The following is an 8333-nucleotide window of genomic DNA, read 5'->3' as shown; positions in this document are numbered from 1 at the left end:
ACTCAAATCAAATGTATTTATATAGCCCACTGGTACATCAGCTGATATCTCAAAGTGCTGTACAGAAACCCAGCCCTAAAACCCCAAACAGCAAGCAATGCAGGTGTAAAACACGGTGGTTAGGAAAAACTCCCTAGAAAGGCCAAAACCTAGGAAGAAACCTAGAGAGGAACCAGGCTATGTGGGGTGGCCAGTCCTCTTCCTGGCTGTGCCGGGTAGAGATTATAACAGAACATGGCCAAGATGTTCAAATGTTCATAAATGACCAGCATGGTCGAATAATAATAAGGTAGAACAGTTGAAACTGGAGCAGCAGCACGGCCAGGTGGACTGGGGACAGCAAGGAGTCATCATGTCAGGTAGTCCTGGGGCATGGTCCTAGGGCTCAGGTCCTCCCGAGAGAAGAAAGAAAGAGAATTAGAGAGCATATGTGGGGTGGCCAGTCCTCTTCCGGCTTTGCGGGTGGAGATATAACAGAACATGGCCAAGATGTTCAAATGTTCATAAATGACCAGCATGGTCGAATAATAATAAGGTAGAACAGTTGAAACTGGAGCAGCAGCACGGCCAGGTGGACTGGGAGGACAGCAAGGAGTCATCATGTCAGGTAGTCCTGGGGCATGGTCCTAGGGCTCAGGTCCTCCGAGAGAGAGAAAGAAAGAGAATTAGAGAGCATATGTGGGGTGGCCCAGTCCTCTTCGGCTGTGCCGTGGAGATTATAACAGAACATGGCCAAGATGTTCAAATGTTCATAAATGACCAGCATGGTCGAATAATAATATAAGGTAGAACAGTTGAAACTGGAGCAGCAGCACGGCCAGGTGGACTGGGGACAGCAAGGAGTCATCATGTCAGGTAGTCCTGGGGCATGGTCCTAGGGCTCAGGTCCTCCGAGAGAGAGAAGAGAGAATTAGAGAATGCACACTTAGATTCACACAGGACACCGGGAATGGACAGGAGAAGTACTCCAGATATAACAAACTGACCCCAGCCCCGACACATAAACTACTGCAGCATAAATACTGGAGGCTGAGACAGGAGGGGTCAGGAGACACTGTGGCCCCAACCGAGGACACCCCGGACAGGGCCAAACAGGAAGGATATAACCCCACCCACTTTGCCAAAGCACAGCCCCCACACCACTAGAGGATATCTTCAACCACCAACTTACCATCCTGAGACAAAGCTGAGTATAGCCCGCAAAGATCTCCATGGCACAACCCAAGGGGGTGCAAACCCAGACAGGATGACCACATCAGTGAATCAACCTCAGGTGACGCACCCCTTCCAGGGACGGCATGAAGAGCCCCAGTAAGCCAGTGACTCAGCCCCTGTAATAGGGTTAGAGGCAGAGAATCCCAGTGGAAAGTGGGGAACCGGCCAGGCAGAGACAGCAAGGGTGGTTCGTTGCTCCAGAGCCTTTCCGTTCACCTTCCCACTCCTGGGCCAGACTACACTCAATCATATGACCCACTGAAGAGATGAGTCTTCAGTAAAGACTTAAAGGTTGAGACCGAGTTTGCGTCTCTGACATGGGTAGGCAGACCGTTCCATAAAAATGGAGCTCTATAGGAGAAAGCCCTGCCTCCAGCTGTTTGCTTAGAAATTCTAGGGACAATTAGGAGGCCTGCGTCTTGTGACCGTAGCGTACGTGTAGGTATGTACGGCAGGACCAAATCAGAGATAGGTAGGAGCAAGCCCATGTAATGCTTTGTAGGTTAGCAGTAAAACCTTGAAATCAGCCCTTGCTTTGACAGGAAGCCAGTGTACTCTCCATCCAACCTGACAGAGCTTGAGACGATCTGCAGAGAATGGGAGAAACTCCTCAAATACAGGTGTCCCAAGCTTGTAGCGTCATACCCAAGAAGACTCAAGGCTGGAATCGCTCCCAAAGGTGCTTCAACAAAGTACTGAGTAAAGAGTCTGTATATTTACATAAATGTGATATTTCATTTTTTGTGATATTCCTGTTGGGTTTTTTTTAAACAGTTTTTGCTTTGTCATTATGGGGTATTGTGTGTAGATTTATGGGGGGGGGGGACAATTTCATCCATTTTAGAATAAGGATGTAAAGTAGCAAAATGTGGAAAAAGTCAAGGGGTCTGAATACTTTCCGAATACATTGTATATGTTTCTTTCACCCTAATATTTCAATATATGTATTTATGTTATGCGTGTGTATAATGTGTGTTTGTATGTATGCTTGTTTGTACTGCAGTTTTGTGGGGTATCGTGCAGGTGCTTGTAGCCATAGTGAGGACGTGGTGACTGCTCTTATTGTGCTGTTTGCCCCTGTGCCCATCACCCTACTGCTGGTAGGGCTGGTCTTCTTCCACCTGTACCCCATCAACGAGGATCGACTCCTCCAGCTCCAGAGAGCGCTAGGAAGAGAGTGAGTCATTCACACTCCTTCTAATAGGCTGCCTTGGTGCTCCTACTATGACAATAGCTTCCTCTCTAAATCCAACATACTGCATTACAACTTCCCTGACACATTCCTGAGTTTATTGATGTTTGTATGTGCATGATGATGAATATGAATATGTGTAGCCCTAGGCCACTAACTGTTTTCTTGTGTTCCCTCTATTCAGTGTTGAAGCCATAGATTCAACTGATATAGAAGAGAAGATAGGATCACACATTCATCAGTCAAGACACCAAACACATGAGTCCAGTCTGAAGTCATGTGGTGAGTCACAGCCAACTAAGTCCAGTTGTATTTTAAACAAGTCTACCTTGAAAAGTCACAACCTCAGAGGCTCCAAAAAGTTAAATAACCAATCACAATATCCACTGGAGTTCAGGCCTGATTTTAATTCCCATTCACAAGTATCTAAGCCCAAATCAGATCACCTTCTATGGAATTATTTCCAAATTTTAATCACTACTCACGTAAATCTGATCATAGGATGTCTAACTAGTCTGAAGGAAAATGTAAAATTACATTTGTCTAAAAAAATCATGTATAAACAATTGTGCCAATGTCACGGGCGGGGATCTTCTACACCAGCAGTCCCCAATTACATTCAGCCATGAGACAATTTATACTTGTGCGGATGGTCGGGGGGTCGGAACATATTTATTAATAATTTGTACACTGCAAATTGACCATAAGAATCCTAAACAGATATAGTATTAGACAAAAACTAAATCATTTCAAACTTTGAGTACTTGGGAACAGATTTCCTCAATTAAAATCACTTTTAACTTTAAAATCACTGCATGATGACGCAATACACACACAAAAAAATTCATGTACCGAATAAAAATCAAAAGTTTAGTATGTTTCCATCGCATTTAACTCTACTGATAGTTTTGTCACAAAAACTGTAGGGTTAAATAAAAAATGTGTTTACTCTGGACTTGGCACTTGCACTCCAGCCAAAAGAGGACAGATACAGTGGGGGGTAGGCTCTGCATCTAGGCTGAGATTATTATGGATAAGAGCGATAATATTTGTTTGTCTAACGGCAGTCCAGCATCAATCATCATGTCACCAGTATGAGACCCTCAATATTTATTGGAAAGGCACATCAAGATCACAGTGCACTTTCACCACTCTGTGAAGTTAATCATAACTTATTTAAACTGTAGCCTTATAAACTGCATGGTTGGTCTCCTTTGGCAAATTTTTTTTGCTTAAATCTAAACAGGTTAATAAACAGGGACAATTAATGGAAAATTTTGAAATCAAGGAATGGAACGAAACAAGCAAAAGTAGTAGAAGACAAGGATCGGTCCAATAATGAATTTCTTGTTGGACTGCGTTTCTAGGACAGGGAGCCTCCTTTTGGAGATTTTGGTAATATTGAGGGCTGTGAAGAGATCAGTGGGAAAGGTGGATTTAATCAAGGTGACTAGAAGCGGTCTTGTTTTGGTTAATTGTGTCAATAAAGAACAAAGGTTACTCACGTAACCACAGTGCTATGAGCTAGGGACTATGCTAGTTTTCATTGTGGCTGGGTGAGTCAAAATATTAATATCAGAGTAATTCCATGCCACGGGTGTGATGCGCATGCCCCCACCCCCTATAAATACCTGGGCGCGTAGCTACACTTCCTCAAGACTCTTCCCGAGGCTACAACGGCTCCAACAGCTAGACTAGCATAGTCCATAGCTCATAGAACTGTGGTTACGTGAGTAACCTTCATTCTATTTTGTTTGAGGGACTATGCTAGTCACTCAATGGGATGACAATACCAGAGTAAGTTAGTTTCCGTAGGGCACAACCTAGAGCAACACATCACCATAGGTGCTTAAGGCAGTACCCGGACCAACCACAGGTTTCTGTTGGGAGGTAAGGGTAGCACCAAGCACAGCTGAGCTCACACTGTAAGGGTTAGCAACATTCACCCAGTAAAACCTTGCAAAGGACTGGGGGACACCCAGCTGGCAGCCATAGATCTGTCAGAGAGGGGGACTCCCTTGAGCAGTGCCCAGGAGGTGGCAATTCCCCCGTTGGAGTGCGCTACTGCAAAGGATGGGGCTGGGTGGGCAGCTAGGCTATATGCTTGCAGACTGGTGCCTACAATCCAACGTGACAACCGTTGTTTTCTTCAAAGCAAACAAACAGCTGATCAGAGCGACAGATCACCTCTCCACGTACTCATTTAGGGATATCACAGGACACGGAGCGCATACATCAACATCATGAGCCCCAGTGGGCATGGAGGTGGATAAGGCTGTTAGCCCATTTCCCTGTTCATGTGACCTGAGGGCAGGACCTTTGGTAGGAAGGCTGAATTCGGCCACAGAGTAACGCTTGCTTTTCCTGGGCCAAGACAATATTTTTATTTAACTAGGCAAATCAGTTAAGATCAAATTCTTATTTACAATGACGGCCTACCAAAAGGCCTCCTGCCAGGATAGGGGATTAAAAATTTAAATATAGGATAAAACACACATCATGACAAGAGAGACACCACAACACTTGTAAAGACAGACCTAAGACAACAACATAGCATGGCAGCAACACATGAAAACACAGCATGGTAGCAACACAACATGACCACAATAACACTCATCACTAACAGAAAAAGCATGGAGCTCGCCAACCCTTTTGGTAGAGGCGATGGCCACCAGACCAGGGTGTAGTCGCCGCTCACTTTCCAGAGGCCCTTCCCTGGACAGCATTGCCGCTGCAGTGTTCAGAATCCTTGGGAGGTGTACAGCTCTTAGTTAGGCCACATTCTTCTGTGACCACAGTAGAAGGTTATGTGCCATCTGGTGGAGGCGGTGGAGGCGGATGGAACCCAGACCCCCTTGGTGGTTTATGTACACTACCATTGTGGAGCTGTCTGTCTGTACCAGCACATGTTTGTCTGTCGTGGAAATTCAGTACTGAGAGAGATTTGGTCATTTCTTCAAACAATCATCTTTATTTAATATCGATTTATTATTGCAATAATGAGCCTGGTTGACCCCCTCTTGAGTTTTGGACTGAGTAACCTAACCATTACACAAATACAGAGTCCTATATATAGCTGACACGAGCAATGCTCAGTCATTGTTGGTTCAACCCTCCTCATTCAAACCAAGGAGCATAATAAGCCACTGGGCTCATCCTGTCGTTATCTGCACATGTGTTGTTGTCTTAACCCCACCCTGGCTTAGTTTCCCAGGTGCAATAATGATTTTGAGACAATGAGGAATTGTTCTAAACTCCTCCTGGCTATCTCTATCGCGGTTACACCCACCACATCTTGTCTATGTAATGCAGTCTTTAACTCATTTGTCAGCTCAAGCCATCTCCTGTGATCATACGCCCGGATTAGTTGCAGGGAAGTAGAGTGGAGACCATAAAAACACAGACACTAACAGGACAGAAATATCCTCCTATTTGTTAAGTATTAATGGCTAACTATTAATATCAAACAAATAAGGTAAATATGTCATTTTTCTATCACGTCTCGCAGCTGTGAGAAAAAGTTGAGCAGAGCTTGTTGGACTGCTCTCAACTCCAGCATGTTGTTTGGATCAGCTGGAGCTCCATGTCCCGCTGGCCGCCCTCCCCTTCAATACTACTCCCCAGCCTGTCAGGAAGGCGTCTGTTTGAACCTGTTCCCTCCGATGGAATCAGGCGTATACTACCTGAAAAGGAATTTCAGGGATCGCCGTCTTGCCAGGGCTCGCGTGCATTCCTTGCACACAGTCATACCTGTTTTCCTTGGGATTTAAACCTTGAGCATTGAACCACCTCTGCATGGGTCTCAAGTGTAGAAGGCCAAATGGGGTCAAAGGGAAGGCTGCGAAGAGGAGACCCATCAGTCTCTGACACTGAAGAACAGTCACCTTCTGGACAAAAGGTTTGAGGTGAGCTACAATTTTCTGAACTCGCTTTTTGGTGAGGTGAGCCCTCATAAGAGACAAGTCGATCCATATGCCCACGAACGTCACAGTTTGTGTGGGGACCAGGTGTATTTTTTGCATGATCAACCTGAGGCCTAGCGCTGAGATATGCTTCAGGAGATATGTCATGTCTGCTGCTGCCTGTTCTCCTGACTGAGAACAGGTTAGCCAAATGTCCAGGTCAGGTATTCCCAACAGACAGGGATGTTGAACCATCGAAGAGACGCAAATATGAGAACTACATTGATTTGGGGTTCACTTATATTGGGAGTAGTGCCTTTCCTCAGCCACAGTGTGTTATATGTACAGAAGTACTATCTCACAACTCAATGAAACCTTCACTGTTGCGCAGACATTTAGAAACAAAACATGCCAATTTGAAAAATAAGCCTCAGGAGTTTTTTGAGCGAGAATTAAGACGACTTTCAGGTAGTAAGACAAGTATAATAGCAACAGGATACCATTGATAAGAAGGGGCTAGAAGCGTCTTATAAGGTGAGCTACCGAGTGGCTAGGAGAGGCAAGCCCCATACTATTGTGGAGGACTTCATTCTTCCTGCTGAAGCGGATATGGCTGGGACAATGCTGGGGGAAAAGGCCAAAAAAACTGTACAGACAATGCCTTCATCAAACAACACTGTTTCACAATGCATCAGTGACATGGCAGGAGATGTTTTGAAACAATTACTGCTTCACATACAAGCCATTGAATTCTATGTGCTACAGCTGGATGAGTCATCAGACGTGGCAGGCCTGGCACAGCTCCTGCTATACAGTTGAAGTCAGAAGTTTACATACACCTTAGCCAAATACATCTAAACTCAGTTTTTCACAATTCCTGACATTTAATCCTAGTCAAAATTACCTGTTTTAGGTCAGTTTGGATCACCACTTTATTTTAAGAATGTGAAATGTCAGAATAAAAGTAGAGAGAATGATTTATTTCAGGTTTTATTTCTTTCATCACATACCCAGTTGGTCAGAAGTTTACATACACTCAACTAGTATTTGGTAGCATTGCCTTTAAATTGTTTAACTTGGTTCAAACTTTTCGGGCAGCCTTCCACAAGCTTCCCACAATAAATTGGGTGAATTTTGGCCCATTCCTCCTGATAGAGCTGATGTAACTGAGTCAGGTTTGTAGGCCTCCTTGCTCGCACACAGTTTTTCAGTTCTGCCCACAAATTTTCTACAGGACTGAGGTCAGGGCTTTGTGATGGCCACTCCAATACCTTGACTTTGTTGTCCTTAAGTTATTTTGCCACCTCTTTGGAAGTATGCTTGGGGTCATTGTCCATTTGGAAGACCCATTTGCGACCAAGTTTTAACTTCCTGACTGATGTCTTGAGATGTTCCTTCAATATATCCACATACTTTTCATACCTCATGATGCCATCTATTTTGTGAAGTGCACCAGTCCCTCCTGCAGCAAAGCACTACCCACAACATGATGCTGCCACCACCGTGCTTCCGAGTTTGGGATGATGTTCTTCAGCTTGCAAGCCTCCCCCTTTTCCCTCCAAACATAACAATGGTCATTATGGCCAAACAGTTATATATTTTTTCATCAGACCAGAGGGCATTTCTCCAAAAAGTCCGATCTTTGTCCCCATGTGCAGTTGCAAAGTGTAATCTGGCTTTTTTATGGCGGTTTTGGAGCAGTGGCTTCTTCCTTGCCGAGCTGCCTTTCAGGTTAAGTCGATATAGGACTTGTTTTACTGTGGATACAGATACTTTTGTACCCGTTTCCTCCAGCATCTTCACAAGGTCCTTTGCGGTTGTTCTGGTATTGATTTGCACTTTCCGCACCAAAGTATGTTCATATCTAGGAGACAGAACGCGTCTCCTTCCTGAGCGGTATGACGGCTGCGTGGTCCCATGGTGTTCATACTTGAGTACTATTGTTTTTACAGATGAACGTGGTACCTTCAGCATTCGGAGGTCTTGGCTGATTTTTGATTTCCCCATGACGTCAAGCACAGAGG

General features: G+C 44.7%; 1 long non-coding RNA gene across 1 annotated transcript; it reads left to right on the top strand.

Annotated features, from left to right (window-relative positions):
• The first annotated feature begins 2137 nt into the window (after positions 1-2137).
• LOC135529120 (uncharacterized) lies at positions 2138-8333 on the top strand. Its single transcript, XR_010453655.1, has 3 exons — positions 2138-2392; positions 2592-2689; positions 8262-8333. It is a non-coding gene; the product is annotated as an uncharacterized LOC135529120 (long non-coding RNA).

Source organism: Oncorhynchus masou, unplaced genomic scaffold (genome assembly GCF_036934945.1).
Source record: "Oncorhynchus masou masou isolate Uvic2021 unplaced genomic scaffold, UVic_Omas_1.1 unplaced_scaffold_11004, whole genome shotgun sequence".
Classification (NCBI taxonomy): domain Eukaryota; kingdom Metazoa; phylum Chordata; class Actinopteri; order Salmoniformes; family Salmonidae; genus Oncorhynchus; species Oncorhynchus masou.
Note: the sequence above shows the minus strand (reverse complement) of the source record. Positions and strands in the feature narration are given on the sequence as shown.